General features: G+C 40.9%; 1 protein-coding gene across 28 annotated transcripts in view; it reads left to right on the top strand.

Annotated features, from left to right (window-relative positions):
• The first annotated feature begins 14649 nt into the window (after positions 1-14649).
• Positions 14650-16162, top strand: part of PEG3 (paternally expressed 3) — a 32207-nt gene continuing 30694 nt past the window's right edge. For 27 of the 28 annotated variants that reach the window (XM_005596577.4, XM_023650580.2, XM_005596576.4 and 24 more), the window contains exon 1: positions 14681-14821. The gene's annotated coding sequence lies outside the window, so the exon portion shown is untranslated. Of the gene's footprint in view, positions 14822-16162 lie in introns of all 28 variants that reach the window. The other variant, XM_023650578.2, reaches the window with a different exon arrangement.

The following is a 16162-nucleotide window of genomic DNA, read 5'->3' as shown; positions in this document are numbered from 1 at the left end:
GCTAAAAATGTTCGCTATCATTATCTTGCAGGGATTCTATTTTGAGAGGGGAGAGGGTAATGGGTCAAAAGATGGATGCTATTGCAACTCACTGGCCTGGGGTATAAAACTGGAGAAACCTGTTTTTTGTGACTCAGATCAGTCTGTGGCACAATTATCTCCTTCCTGGGAGTTCATAGGAAGTTTATATCCCCCCCTCCAAGATTTTTTTTTATAGTTTTAGTACTTTGTATTTTCTCACGAAATTATGTGTTTCCATAATATTTGTAGATTTATTAGGTTAAAGTTAAATGGTGTGGTGGTAAGGGTTAGAGGCCTGAGCTCTTACCAACTTTGGTGTCTTGGGCAATGTGCTTAACCTCTGAAACCCCACTTACACCCGCAGAATTGGATAATAATGGCACCCTACCTTCCCTGGTTGTCCAGAGGGTTAAATGGAAATCTTTTACTTAGCACAGCACCTGGCAGCAGAGGGAACATTCCAGAACTGTCAGCTGTTGTTATTTTCATTATGCAGAGTTCTTTCCAATTAAAACAGTTTAAGGATTGTAAACCTCTGTGAACCAGTTAATTAAAAGGAACTGGAAAGTCCTCCACTGTTTTCTAGGTTTTGGAACACATTGTGGAACAGAGAAATTATTTGTTCCTTGAAAGTTGCAAGGAAGTTTCCATTCCTACTCCAGTCACCCTTTAAAGCCATGCTTTTCTTCCTTTTGGAGTGTACTTTTTATACACTCCCCCTCCATTTCACTAAGAGTTTTAAATTTAATACTTAAGACTATAGAGGGTTAGTTAACCTTTTATGTAAAGGGCCAAATAGTAGATATTTCAGCATTTGTGGGATATATGGTGTCTGTCGAAATTAACCAAGTCAGCAGTTGTAGTGTGAAAGCAGCCGTAGATAGTATGTAAACATGGGTGTGGCTGTGTCTGGTAAAACTTTATTGATGGGCATTGAAATTTGGGTTTCATGTAATTTTTGTTCACCATGAAATATTATTCTTTCGATTTTTTTTCAACCGTGTAACCACTTTTTAATTCAACCGTTTTGTGTGTGGACTGTACAAAAACATACAGCAGGTTGGATTTGGCCTGTAGGCTGTAGTTGGCTGACGCTTACCATAGAATTTCGTGACATAGTGACTAGTGGTGTGACCTGGAGTCAGAAAGACTTGGTTCTGATATGTATTAATTGGATGTATTTGGGCACGTTACCCAGCGCTCTGAGCCTCATGTTCTTCACCTCGCAAGCAGGCATTATACTAACATACCTACCTCGGGTTCTTAGATTCAGACAATGCATATGTGACAGGTCTTGCACAGTTTTGGAAGCCTAGTGAATCACGTATTAGCTGTCTCATGTTCTGTTTTGAGAGTCAAATAGAATATGTGCTAGAAGGTGGAACTAGATGACCTGGGTTTAAATCCTGGCCACTTATTAGCCACATGACTTTGGGCTGGTCACCCAACATCTCTGTGCCTCCTTTTCCTCATCCCTGAAATACCTACTTCACACAGTTGTCTTGAAGTTTAAATAAATTAACACTTTATAAAGTGCTTTAAAAAATTCCTGGCAAATATAAATTCTCAATTAATATTAGCTGTTATTACTTCAAAATAGGATATATTTGGGGTTGAAAAGCCTTGTGCTGTGTTGTTATAATGAAAGACTTGCCTCTTTTCACTGAAGTGGTACAATTTATAAAGCATAGGAATTATTTGTTCCTTGGAAGTATGAAAAAAGTTGCCCTTAAATGGCACGGGCTTAGAGCACTTTTTGAAGAAAGCACGCCCTTGACATTTGCTAAGTTTTTATCTGCCTACCTTTCAAGAATGATCCATTTCATTATGGCTTTCCAATTTAATAGCCTAGAAATATACCCAGTGGTGGTTGAGAGCTCAGCTGTCTGACAGATTTGGGTTTGATTGTTGATTCTTCCACCTCCTGGCATGTAACCTGGGACGAGATACTATCCCCTCGAGGCTCGCCTCTCCTCTGTAGAGCTTGGGTAATCATAGTATCTACCTCATAGAGTTGTTATGAGGATTAAACATAATGCACATAAAGTGCTTGGTGCCAGGCCTTGCCCACTGTAAACGTTTAGCAAACGACAGCTATTACTTTTATTATCCCCCAGGGCACTCTTAAAGTAAGACCCATTTGAGATTGAAAACCATTTGCTAGGTTCTTAAATGGGCAGCGTTCTCTCTTAATCTAGGTTTGGAATGCTTAACAGTATTATAGGAATTATTTGTTCTTAGGACATTGCCCTTGTGAACTCGTTAGTCAAAAGTTTTTCTCAAAAAAGGGGGCCATTTTTTTTTTAAGACTTTCACTGTTCGCATAGGATTATGTTGGGAAATAGTAAGCAGTGTAGACAGAAACATCTAGGTTTGAACCTGGCTCTCTCAACCGGTTAGATTATGACCTTGAGTAGATGATGTCCTCTCTGAGCTGCAGATTTCTCATCTATAAAACATGTATATTAGTTCCAATTTCATTAAGATTATTGGGAAAATTCAACCAGATATATCTTTTTTAATAACAACTTTATCCAGATATAATTCATATACCATACAGTTCGACCAAAGCGTACAATTCAGTGGTATTTAGTATATTCACAGAGTTGTGTAACCATCACCACAATCAATTTAGAATATCTTCATTACCCTAAAAAGAAACCCTCACTCTCCATTCCCCTCTCCCCCAGCCCTAGGCAACCATTCACTTTCTGTCTCTACACATTTGCCTATTCTAGACATTTCATGTAAATGGAACCATACAATATGTGGGCTTTTATGACTGGCTTCGTTCACTTAGCATAATATTTTCAAAGTTCATCCATGCTATAGCATGGATTAGTATTTCATTCTTTTTAATTGCCAAATATTCTGTTGCATAGATATACCACATTTTATTTATCCATTCATCAGCTAATGGGCATTTTAGTTGTTTCCACTTTTTGGCTATTATGATAATGCTGCTGTATTATGTATATGACATTCATGTACAAGTTTTTATGTGAACATATGTTTTCTAGAAATGGAATTCCTGGGTCCTGTGGTAACTCTGTTTGACCTTTTAAGGAACTGTCAGACTCTTTTCCAAGCAGCACCCAGATGGTTTGTAAAGCACTTAACTCAGTGCCTCACACAGAGCAAGTGCCTCATAAAGGTAGCTCTTCTGAGATATTCATTGTGAGAAGTATGTTCTTGAAAGCTACTCTTCTAATTTGGTTAAATGACTTGGCAAGCCTTCTGTCTTTTTTAATGCCCTGGAACAATTTGTGCAACCTAAGAATAATTCGTTCCTTGGGCATTTGAAGGACACTTCCAGTCAAACTGAGATTTCAAGGAAATTCTGCTTCCCTAGAAAATGATGCATTTCTTTAAGGTTTTCCAATTTGTTAGCATAGAATTATGTGGCACAGTGGCCGAAGAGTCTGACCTCTGGAGTCATTTACTGGGTATGCAAGTTTGAGTGAGACTCCGTGAGGTTCAGATTCCTTATATGTCAAACAGGTGATGAGGACACCTTTCTCAGAGGTATTGTAAGGGTGCAGATACATGTAATGCTCGATGCAGTATCTAGCACAAAGGAAGTGTTCAATGAATATTCGTTTGTACTCTCATAGAGCTTGTGGGGTTGAAAATTCCTGTGCTAGATTATTAAAATGTACTGGAGAGTCTTAACATAGGAGTTCCTTGTAAGATATTTCCTAACTTTTTTTTCCTATTCTTCTGGTAGTCAGTTTTGGTAATTTTTATTTTCCTTGAAAATGTTCCTTTTCATTAAAATTTTCATATGTATTCATCTAAATCTTATTTAATATTAGCACGTTTGCTTTAACTTTTAATAGGTAATATATTTTTGTGGTTTAAAATTCAAAACGGAGAAAAGGGTATTATACAGTGAAAACATCCTTCCCACATCTCATCTCCCAGCCACCAGTTTCCTTCCCTATAGATAATCAGCGTTACTAAGTTTTGTGAATAATCTTTCCAAAGTTATTCCATGCATGTAGAAGCAAATGTGTATATATATATATATACACACACACACATATGTTTCCCTTTTTATTTAACAAATGAAGCATACTGTGTTCAGTGTTCAATACCTTGGCTTTTCACTGAACAGTGTATCTTGGAGATCATGAGATACTTTTCATTCTTTTCTATGGCTATGGAATTTTCTATTATATGTAATATATGGAATTTTAAAAATCTGTATCTCTTATCTCCAGCTGTTTTTCTGCTTTCTCATTCATGTTTTACTTTTATCTCAGTGATTGTCTTTTTCCTATTTTCTTTAGATGTATCTTGTGGTGGGCCTTTGGCAAAACCAACCAGACAAGAATGCATGATCTTCTTGGCCTGATGATCTGCATTCTGGAAGCCAAATCACTTTTCCATATTGTTCTAGCCATGTCCTGAGGTGTTGACATGTGAGTATGTGTGGAAATCGTGCCATACATTTTTCAGGAGACTTGGATGGGATTTGAGTGCTGGTCACCCCTAGGAGGAGTTCCTGTAACGTGCTAAAGGTTGTGATTGTCAGAGACCTCCAGTCCTTAAATGGCGTACAGGGCTGTGCAAGGTCTGACTTCTCTCTCCAGGCTTTGCTGCATGCCAGTCCATATTCTAGCTCCATGGCTCTCCATATTCCTCTCTGCCACCTAACTTTTGTACATGCTGCTCATTAGGCGTAGAATCTCCTTCCTCAGCACCTGGTCCAGGTCAGACTCTCTGATTGTATATTCGTGTAGTACAGTGTATCTTCATCACATTTACTGTTTGGCATTCAGAGTACTTGTTTGGTTATTTGTTTGGCTTCATCCTTGGACTATATGCCCCATGAAGGCAGACACTGCATCTTCTTTGTTGATCGTTGTATCCTTAGTGTCTTGGATGTAGTCAGTACTCAATACCTGTTTATTGAATGGTTGAATAAATGAGCATCTACCATTTTGCCAGTACAGGATTAGAGCTTTCTGGCTGGTAAACTTTCCAATTTGAGAAAGACATATGTGAGTAACCCTGCATTTTCTAAATAAGTATTTTGATTAGCACGTGATAACTTGACTTCTGGATGCTTTTGCTTCCTATGAGAGAAGGTGCCCACTGTCCTCTTGGACAGGGACCTGTGAGCAGAACATTGGGTAGGTGAGCCCTCTGGCATACGGGAACTCTTGTAGTTCTGAACCTTAACACTGTCTGCCAGACTTGATATATTTTCCTTTTATAACATCAGATTTGTGATAGGGTTGTCCTTTGCCTGTTTTTAATCTTATATGTAATTGTTTGGGGGAACAGTTCTTTTAATATTTGGATTTTGGAGCAGTTTTTGTGAAAGAGTTGGTTGCCTTTAATCTGAATGTTTGATTTTGTGTTGTCCTGAAATTCCGCAAGAGGGTTAAAAAATAAAGGTAAGTTTACCCTTAAGAAAAATTGGTTAGATTTGCATTACTGAGGAACTCTATACAAATTTGTATACTAAGATATTGACCTATCCAGCACTGAATGTATACACAAGAGTCCTAAATACCGAAGAACTGGTTTCTTTATTTTGTAAAGTAGTGTTTATTTTAACCTGTTTGTGCAGCAAACCAGCTCTCTGCTGAGGTCTTCCAGAGTGAAAGCTCTAGCAGAGACCTCTGCAGGATCCCTACCCAGCATCTCCATTTGCTTGAGTGTAAGCATTTCAGATATAACATATCTAAAAGAGAGCTCTTGATTTTATGCTCTTTCCCTACCCAAACCTGTGACTCAAAGACTTAGCAAATAACACTTCCATCTACCCAGTTGCCCAAACCAGAAATGGAGGAATCATTTCTGATATTCTTTACCACATATACACAGATTATCAGCAAGATTTGTCTATTTTGTCTTCAAACTACATCTTGTATTTGTTCATTTCTCCTGTCCCCACTGCCACTGTGCTAGTTCAGAGCACTGGCATCCTTTGCTCAGATGGCTGCCTCCTAACTGGTCTTCCTGCTGCTTCTCTTTCCTCTCTGTCGTCCCCCAGTTCTCCACACAGCAGCAGGAATCATCTTACAATGATGTCAGACCTTATTTAAAAGTCTTTAGTTGCTCCCCATCACATTGAGGATGAAATTCAAGATCTTTGTCTTGGCCTGCAGTTCCTAAAGAGCTGGCTCTTGTATACCTGTACAACCTCATTTTATCCTCCTCGACCTCATTCTTACTATCCTCCAGCCATTCTGGTATCTTTTCTATTTTTTTCCATTATAGTCTTTGTATATTGCTATTTTGTCTGTCTAGAATGTTCTTCCCCTTGTTCTTCCCCGGGCTGGCTGTTTTTCACAATTTAGTCTTAGCTTCTCATTCTCAGAGAAGCCTTCTCTGACTACTCTATGTAACCACCACACAAACACACCCCTCCTCACTTCAGCATTGTGGTTTTTTTCTTCAAAGCCCTTGCCACAATTTTTAAAGGTTTATTTTGTTAACTTACTCATTGTATGTATCATCCCAGCTAGACTGGAGCTCAAAGACATATTTCTCAAATAAATGAATTAGGGCAGGGGTCATTTCAATTCCATTTGCAATGAACCATGACCCTGGCCTAGCATGGGTCTTCTATGTTGTAGGCACTCAACTATTTGTTGAAAGAATGGATGAATAAGCATTTATTGAGAGACTTCTATGTATGAAGCTCTGTGCTAATCCATGGGGTCATAGTACCCAGATAGCCCAATTTATTACAGATTTATTCTAGACCAGAGGTTCTCAAACTTTTTTGTCTCAAGACCCATTTACACCCTTGAAAATGATTGAGGACTCCAAGGAACTTTTGTGTATGTAGATTATACCTATCAATACACTTTTGGAAATTAAAGTTTTAAACGTATGTTAATTCATTTTGAAGTAACAGTAGTAAATCCATAACATGTTAATATAAGCAAGATTTTTAAATGAAAAATGACTTAATTTCCAAAACAAAAGATTACGGAGAAGAGTGGCATTGTTTTATATCTTTGCAAATCTGGCTAAAATGAAAACATCTAGATTCTCATCGGCTTTAGCATTCAATCTGTCACAATATCACATGTCATAGAGCCTCAGGAGAACTCCATCGTACACTTGGGAAAGAAGTGAGAACTGCTATAGATGATTTAGAAGATACTATTTTTGATTCAAGATGGTGCTGTGGGTCTTTGCATTTACATTTCAACCTCTTTTTAATATAAACTTGCAATGATAGAGATGTTTATGACATCTATGTGGATCAAAAACTGAACAGAAAAACACAAGGATATGTGGGGTTGAAGACATAAACCTGCTGGACTTCTGATCTTGAAATAGGCAGAGGTAGTTAAAGTTTGACTGCTGTGGAGTAACGAGGTCCAGAAGCATCTCATGCATATTGAGGCCCCAGACCGATTGTGTTAAACAGAGGTGAGGGTGGATTCTCCTGACATGAAATGAGACTGAAAAAACCAGTGATGGTTACTCAGGGCTCCAGCTTATATTAGGAGTGGTGGCAGGAGGTAAAAACATGGCCATGCAGAAAGGGCCAGTCTAAGCTCAAATCTTGCTCAGTGACTAATGCACCCCTCTATCACATGGCACAGAGCCCCCAGTTGACAATATAAGACGTGTCTCAGGACTGAGTTTCTCAGGGGCAAGGCAGAGACAACCGAAAAAAAAAAAAGTTAGATATGGAGGAAAGAGAAATTCAGAGAGGAGGAGAAAAAAATATCCCATAGGAGAAACAGTTAGAAACTAAGATTGCAAAGCACTATGTTAAACTTAGGAAAACTTACAGTAAGCCAGAGAACAAAATAACAGGACATGAATTCACTCCTGACAAAATGCAATTTAAATTAGACAGTTTTAGTGTGACTTTTTAAGATTCTTGAAAGATAAAGAATAGTATTCATAAAATGTTCATCCATTTGAGAAAGGTGGATATAAAAAAGTACCAATTAAAAATCTTAGACATGGAAAAAAATATAGCCATTGTAAAACACATCAAGGGAAACACTATATGAGATGCAGTTAAAAAGAAGAATTACTCATAAAGCAACCTAGAAAAGAATATGAAAAATAAAGAAGTTAAGATAAATCAAGGATAGATTAAGAAGGGCCAATATAGTCTAATAGGTTGAGAAGAAGAGTCGAAATGCCAGAAAAGCTATATTGGCCAAGACATATTGGCCAAGGATTCTCAGAATGGAAGAAAGACCTTCAGTGGTCACACAAGTCCTGAGCAGGATGAACAAAAATAAATCTGTACATAATACCTATTCTAAAAGCTGCAGAGGGAAAGACCAATGTTATTGGGAACATTTAGGGTGACAGCAGACCTTCTCATCAGCAATGTTAGATGTGGAAAGACAACAGAATAATATCTTCAAAATAAGGAGAGAAGACAAGGGTCACCTTAGAATTCCATACCTAGATAAATTGTCATCCAAAAATGTCTTTTAAAGCCATTTTTAGAAATACAAATAGATAGACTACCTTATACACTAACTAAAAGACTTAAGGATTTAGTACAATGAGAGAAAAACAGTGAAGGAGGGAAGGAGTGAAATTTAAAGAAACAAGAATGAATGAATAAATTCTCAAAATATCAGTAAATATAATTAATCATTGATTGTAAAAATGGTTTTTGGTTTGTTTAAAAAAGGTATAGCTAAAATTCTAGACAGTAACCAGGAAGGTGGGAATAGGAAATTCAGTGAATTGCTAAGGTATGCCAGGATCCTTTATTGTTTTATACTCTGTCAAAAAAATATGTACTTTGTGTATAAATTAGGAATTTAAAGATAGACAATAAAGTAACTGAAATATAATTGAAAGTTTCTAAAGTAGCAGAGGGAAAAAAGAAGAATAAAAAGAACATGATCAACTCAGTGGAAGGCAGGAAAGGAGAAAATAAGCAGACGAAAAGGCATATCCATTAAGCAGATATGTCAGAAATTAAAAATGCAAACAGATTAACTCACTGTTACAAGCAGATGACCAGATTAATTTCTTTGATGTCCAGTTTAACAGAGGAAATCATGGACATGTTTCTACGTAAAAACATGGCCTTGAAATATATAAAGCAAAAACTAAAAGAATGACCATAAGCAATGGATAAAACCATAGGCATAATGGGAGATTTTATTAAAACTACTTAGAAATGGTACATCAAGCAGACAGAAAATTAGTAAGGATACTGAAAATGTAACCACACAATTAATAAGCTTGATCTTACATAGAAATTGGTACCTAACAATTAGAGAATGTGCATTCTTTTCTAACACGTTAAACAATTAAAAATTGATTATATCCTAAGATCACAAAGGAAGTTTTAACAAATATCAAATAGCAACATACAGGCCGTATCATTTGGCTGTAATGCAGTTAAATTAGAAATCTATAATCAAAAGAGTTTTAAAGAACCTCAAAACCTAAACACATTACTTTATGTCACTAAGAGGAAATCTAATGGAAACAATGTATACAGTACTGAACAACAATGAAATACATGGAATGAGGTTCAAGTGGTACTTGCAGGGAAAGTCATAGTGTTAAATGTTTCTGTTAAAAATTAAAGAGTAAAAGTTAATGAGTTAAATATGCAAGTCAAGACTCTAGGAAAAGAAACCCAAATAAGTAGAAGGAAAATAAAAAACAGATTAATTAAATGGAAAAGAAGAAAGAATATGGTCAAAAAACCAAAAGACACTTTAAAAGACGTAAAATTGTCAAATCTTTAGGAAAACTGAAGAAAACAAGAATAGATGAAATGATATGGGTAACAGAAAAGGGGGCATAATTACCAATGAAGAAAAGATTAAAAATCAAAAGAATACTGTGAATAATTATATGCTAATAAATTTAAGTGAAATGGACAATCTCCTCGGAAAGTATAAATGACCAAAATTGACTCGACCATAAATATAAGTCCCAAACTAAGGAAACAGTCCAAAATATTCCATGCAAAAGATAATCATATTTAGATAACTTTACAGTGAGTTATACTAGACTTTGAAAAATCAGACTCTCTATTTTTTATAAACTTGTGGAGAATATAAGCAGCAAGTCATTTTATGAGACTTAGCATATAACCTTGATACCGAAACCAGACAAGGATAGTATAATAAAGTTAGAGCTTAGATGCAAAAAACAAAAGTAAAATATAACCCAGTTGTATCCAGTTGTATGTGTATATAAATCAGACCCTCGTAATCACGGTCCAGTAGAGCTTAGGAATGCAGACATGTTTCAGCATCAGAATATTTGCCTTAATTCTCCGCATTAACAGATTATACAAAATACTAAAGTATAATTCCCAGTAGATGTAGAAAAGGCATTATATAAAATTAAACTTATTCGTGATAAAAGTTTTAGAAAACTAGAGCTTAAGGGAATTTCCTTAACCCTCAGTAAAGAGCTTCTACAAAAAAGCTTGTTGTGAGCATTTTTACTTGATGATGAAAGATAAGAAGTATGCCCTTTTCAGGTCTAGAACAAGACTTATTCCATATCACCCCAGAGGTCTTAATCAATGCATTATGATAATGAAATGAGGTATGTTTGTCAATCAGTGTAAAAAATTGTTGTTAAGAAAGATGTTAACGTTAAAAAAAATCCAGGAAAATCTTTTTGTCTAATAGATAAACTATTAGAACTAACAAGCAAGGTCAGCAAGTTCACTGGATACAAAATCAACATGTAAAAAGCAATAGCAGATAATTCTTCTCAAAAACTCATAACCCAAGATAAATCATGAGAAAATATCAGACAAACTCAAGTTGAGAGACAGTCTACAAAATATCTGACTGGTGCCCCTCAGAGCTGCTAAAGTCATGAGAAACAAGGAATACTGAAAAGCTGTCACAGCCCGAAGTTGCCTAACGAGACATAACAACTGAGTGTAATGTGATGTCCTGGATGGGATCCTGGGACAGAAAGGAAGACATTTATGGAAAAATGGATGAAATCCAAATAAAGTCTGTAGTTATATAGTTTTGTATTAATGATAATTTATTCATTTTGACCATGTACCAAAATTATGTTAGATGTTAACATCAGGGGAAACTGGGTAAGGAATCTTCATACTGTCTTTGCAACTTTTCCATAAATCTGAAGTTATTAAAAAAATGCTATACCACTGTTGTAATCCAAAAATAACCAATTAGATAAGTAATAAGAGAAAAGACCCCCTAAAGTCAAATAGGACCTTTATAGAAAAAAAATTTACAGTATACAGTTCATGGCTGTAGAAGACATGAATAAATGGGCAGCATAGACCAGAGTTAAAGGTGGGAGGCCTTGATACAAGGTTTTCACTTTTCTCTAAATTGCTCTATTGATTTAAGAAAATGTCAGTTGAGATCCCTAGAGAATATTTCATCAAACTTGACAAGCTAATTCTAAAAGTTATTTGAAGATAGAGGGCTAAGAATAGCCAGAGAACTTTTGAAAAACAAGGCACAGCAGCTGCCCTTTCAGATATCAAGCTACTGTAAAGCTGTAATAGTTACTATGATATGTTAACATACAGAAATAGACACATGGGCCAGTGGGACAGACTAGAGAACTGAGGAACAGGCCCACTCATATATAGAAATACGTCGAGAGAAAAATGAGATCCCTACCACAGAACATATACAAAAGTAAATGTAAAGAAACTTAAACTTAAGGCTATTAGAATATCTTTATGACTTCAGTGTGGGGAGGGATTTCTCAAGGTATAAAAAGCATAAATCTGAAGGAAGAGACTTAAATTTTACAGCACCAATATTTAACACTCTTCTATGATGAGAGAGATTGATGGCTTTTCTTTTAACCTTGTTTATGGTACGGATTTTAGATTTATATTGAAGCATGATTGGGGTAGGGGACAGGAGGTAATACAAGCTGGAACATGCCGTCTTATTTGCCTTTAAAGAAGATCACCCTGGACACTGTGTAGAGAGTATTGGAGGAGTTTGGAGTGGAAACAGGTGGTCAAGTGAGTAGGCTAATATCTAGGGGAAATGAGAGTGATTAGGATACCATGCGGAGGGAACTCATGGGACAAATTTGGGATGTGTCTTGGATGTAGAGTCAGCAGGATTTGCTGGTGAACTGGATATTGGTGGTAAGGAAAAGAGGAATCAAGAAAAATTGTGAGGTTTTTGGCTACTGCAGCTGGTGCTGTTTATAGAAATGGGGAAAAGGGAAATTAATACTTGTTTTAAATGGTTAGAGTTGCCTGTTAGACATCCAGGTGGAGCAGTAAGCTCCCAAGCAGACAGTTGGATATACGAGACTGGGCTTCTGTGGAGAGTTCTGTGGCAGAAGATTTAAATTTGGGAGCCGTTGGCATGTAGGTGGTATTAAAACCATGCTACTAAGTGAGACTGCTACCTAGGGAGTGGATGTGGATGGAGAAGTTTAGCGACTGAGTTCTGAGCATTTAGATGTTGAACAGAGCAGAAGCTGCCTAAGATGACGGATAAGAGGCCATTGACATGGGGGCAAAACCAAGATAGTGTAGTGATCCTGAAAACAAGCTAGCATGGGTTTTTGTTTATCATCACTGTTTGTTTGTTCTAATGAGAATGTTGAATGTTACTGAAAGATCAAGTGAGATTCAGAACAGGATTCCTAGCCGCATAGGGCATTGTGGAAATTGCCAAGCAGTTTTAGGGGTGTGGAAGGGGTGGAAGCCTGTATTGTATAGTAGAGGGAGAGAATGTGTGGTAAGGCCATTGAGTTTGTGACAGAAGACCACTCTGTCAAGAGGGGTGTTTTTTGGTTGGGGGAGAGAGTGCTGAGAAAAGGGGTACTAGTTGGAGGAGCTCTCAGAGCATGTGGTATGTGATGGGAATGAATGATCCAGGATCCAGAGAGACACTTGTATTTCAGACAGAGGATTGAGAAGGAGAGAGGGGATGGGGTCCACAGAATGTGTTCAGATCACCTCCAAAACCATAACCAAATATTAGGTTCACCTGGGGAGCTCCGAAACAAACACAGGTCTGTGGGACCCTGTACATTCAGTGTTTAACACTCCCCAGCTGATCGGAACAGGTAGCCAGGTTTGAAAACCTCTCACCCAAGGGTGGTACTACATTCACTTTCACTGGTACTTCTAGAATTTCTATAGAGGCTGGTGGAGAATATGTTCTGAAGGTGTGTAGCAAACACAAGGTTTTCATTGCTTTTATGTTTCTGTGGCGCTACTGGGTGAGAAGAGGGTGTTGAAGACTTGGGAAGTTTAGACGTCCCCTAACCCAAACCGGTAGCTTCACAATGTAGCAAGCAACCACTGATTTATATTTACACTTACTAAGTATAAATATAAAATTTAATTTTGGGTATCATATTCTATGTGCTCTTAGGTAACTTGATTTTTGTAATTAATTGTATTTTATGAATTTTTTCCTTTAAAGTTAAAATCATACTTTTTTACTGGCCGCATAAAATTGCAATGTATGGATTTACCAGAATACAATTTAATTCTTCTGCAGAGGACATTTTTCTAATAAAACATGCTCCGTGAATATGCTTGCATATTATCTTCTGTACATCTCTGATTATTTCCTCGAGAGTGGAATATTGGATCAAGGGAGGGTACATTAACGAGCTTTTTATAATTCATTGACTTTACTACTAGAAAAGAAATACATAACTTCTTTCGAGGAGATGCAAACAGTATGAACTTGAGAAGGGAAAAATCTTTCCTACATCCTCTTTCCCCCCATCCCTTTTCCCTAGAGGTAACCAGTTAACAATTTCTTGTATACTTTTTCAGAAGTTTTACCTGAAAATGTGTTCATCCTTAACAAACAAACAAAAACACTTACCAGTTCATTTCTACCCCCTTCAGCACCTCGTGCGTTTCACTAACTATTACACAGTCCTGGTGTGTCTTAGCCCCACACCGCGCTAGCCTGTGAGTGAGTCACCCCGGGTCAGCTCTGCTTCTGTCGCCCGCGGTCCCGCTCTGTACCACCGCCTGCGGCGCGCTTGCAGGGGCTGCGTGGACGGCGGCTCTCCTCGTGGAGAACGCCCGTCCCCCGCGCTTGCCCGGGCTCTCCGTTTTGCACTCCGTTGAGTCAGGTCGTGATTTTTCTCTCTTAGGTCTCAGCCATTTGTATTTTCCTGTGAATTGCCAGTTTCCTTCCCTTCTGCCCATTTTTCTGGCTTGGTTTGGTCTTTATCTTAAGAGCTCTTCGTTTATTAATGAAGTTAGCCCCGTGTCTTTCATGTGTCCCAGGCGGAAAGTCTTGTCTCCTACTTTCTCGTTTGTCTTTAGACTTCGACATACATGTTTTTGCCCGCCGGATTTTCATTTTTTAGACAAATGTATGTCTTTTTCTTCGGTGGTTTTGCGTTTGGGTGTTGTTAGTGGGCCTTTCTTCACATCACCCCCTTTCTTTGTTTGGGGGTCGCTCACAGCCACTCACCCGCCCCCCCCTTTTTCTAGACCCCTTTTTGAGGCCCCTCGCCTCAGCTCAGTTGACGTCAACCTCCTGCTTTGGCGCCAAGCTGTTGCCACGGCAACCGTGGCCTGATTGGCAGGGCCAGGGGGCGTGGCAAGGGGGCCCAGGGCGGCCAGCACAGCCGCTGATTGGCCCGCGCCAGAGCCCCGCCTCTGCGGAGATCCTGACAAGGAGTCGCGGGCAGCGGCTCGGCGCAGACGCCCGGGAGCCGCTGGAGGACGAGGTCGGAGAGGGGCAGCGACATGTCCACCCTGGGCTGGTGGCGCCGCCGGGCGCCTGGGGCCATGTGGGCGCGCTAGACGGCGCGCACGCTGCTCTGGGCCGGCCGGGCGGTCGGGCGGTGAGGTGCGGTGCGGTGAGGTGAGGTGAGTCCGACCGCCCCGGGCCTCGCACCTCTGCGTCTGGACGGTGTGCCGGGCGGGACGGCAGTCACACGCCGCAGGTCCGGCCCTCGGGCGGCCAAACGGGGGTCCCCAGAGAGCCAGCGAGGCATGTCGCGCTTGCCGCAGCGGCGCCATCTTACACGGCTGGCCAGGGTCTCGGGGGCGGGCCGCCCCGCTGAGGGGCCACGGAGTCTGGGGGCTGCAGCGCCTTTTTTCCTGGGTGGAGGTGGGGACGGGGATGGACGGCTGTCCATCAGCCCGCAGTCGAGGGTAGCACTGCCACGGGCTCCTGTTGCAGTAAGCCCGCTCGGGTGGGTGCTGCAGAATGTGGCGGGAGGAGTGGCCCGATGCTAATGCGCGGGCTAGCGTGATTTCGGGCGCCCCCGCTTTTGTCATCTGGGTCTGGGGGCTGCAGAGTGCTCGCCCCATCCCTCGGGGTCCCCGATTGGCCGGTCCCCCGGCCACCCCCGCATCCATGCCAGCCTTTGGGGGCGGGGCTTGTTTGCCGCAGTGGCGGTGGCAGGGGCGGGCCGAGGGCTGTGGTGCCTGCGGGTATTTTCTCTGGGCGTGGTAGGCTGGGTGTCCCGCCCACCCCGGCGCCATCTTTGGCATGGGCGGCTAAGGGGTACTTCGCTGGCGCTGTCCTGATTGGCTAGATGCGTGCTGGGGCGGGGCTAAGGTCGTGCCTGCGGGTATTTGCTCTGGGCGTGGCGGGCTGGGAGCCCCACCCACCCCGGCGCCATCTTTGGCTGGGCGGGTAAGGGTTGCTTCACAGGCCCTGTCCTGATTGGCTGGCTGCGCGCTGGGGCGGGGCCAAGGGCTGTGGTGTCTGCAGGTCCCTGGGCACTGACCGTCTGATTGAGCCCCTCCTACCTCGGTACCACCTTCGATTGGGGCGGCCGTGGCCAGCTGCGCAGGCGCCGTCTTGGCTGGGTGGCCTCATGGGCGGGGCCGAGCGCTGCAGTGTCCCTTGCAAGCTGCGGGTCCTGCCTGCCGCGCACCTTCTTTTCTGGTCGCGGGTCTGGCCGCAGACGCTTGCCGCGATGGTGCCACCTGGCCTAGCATGGGGTCTGAACTCTGACTTCTGAGATTGGGCCTCGGCTAGTGACTGGGGGCTGTCTTACCGCCCTGGCTAAGAAAAGATATGTTATCTCCTGGAGAATCCCGTGTGTGGTGAAGCAGGCGCTGTGCCCAGATTTGCCGCGGCTGCCGCTGCTGTGGCACTTTTTGTCCTCAGGGACAGGGCTGCAGGCTGTCACTGTGCCCGCTGTTCCTCCTTGGCTGGGTCAGAGGGCTGAGAGCCTCACCCCTTCCCCTGTCGTT

This window comes from Equus caballus, chromosome 10, assembly GCF_041296265.1.
Source record: "Equus caballus isolate H_3958 breed thoroughbred chromosome 10, TB-T2T, whole genome shotgun sequence".
Lineage (NCBI taxonomy): Eukaryota > Metazoa > Chordata > Mammalia > Perissodactyla > Equidae > Equus > Equus caballus.
Note: the sequence above shows the minus strand (reverse complement) of the source record. Positions and strands in the feature narration are given on the sequence as shown.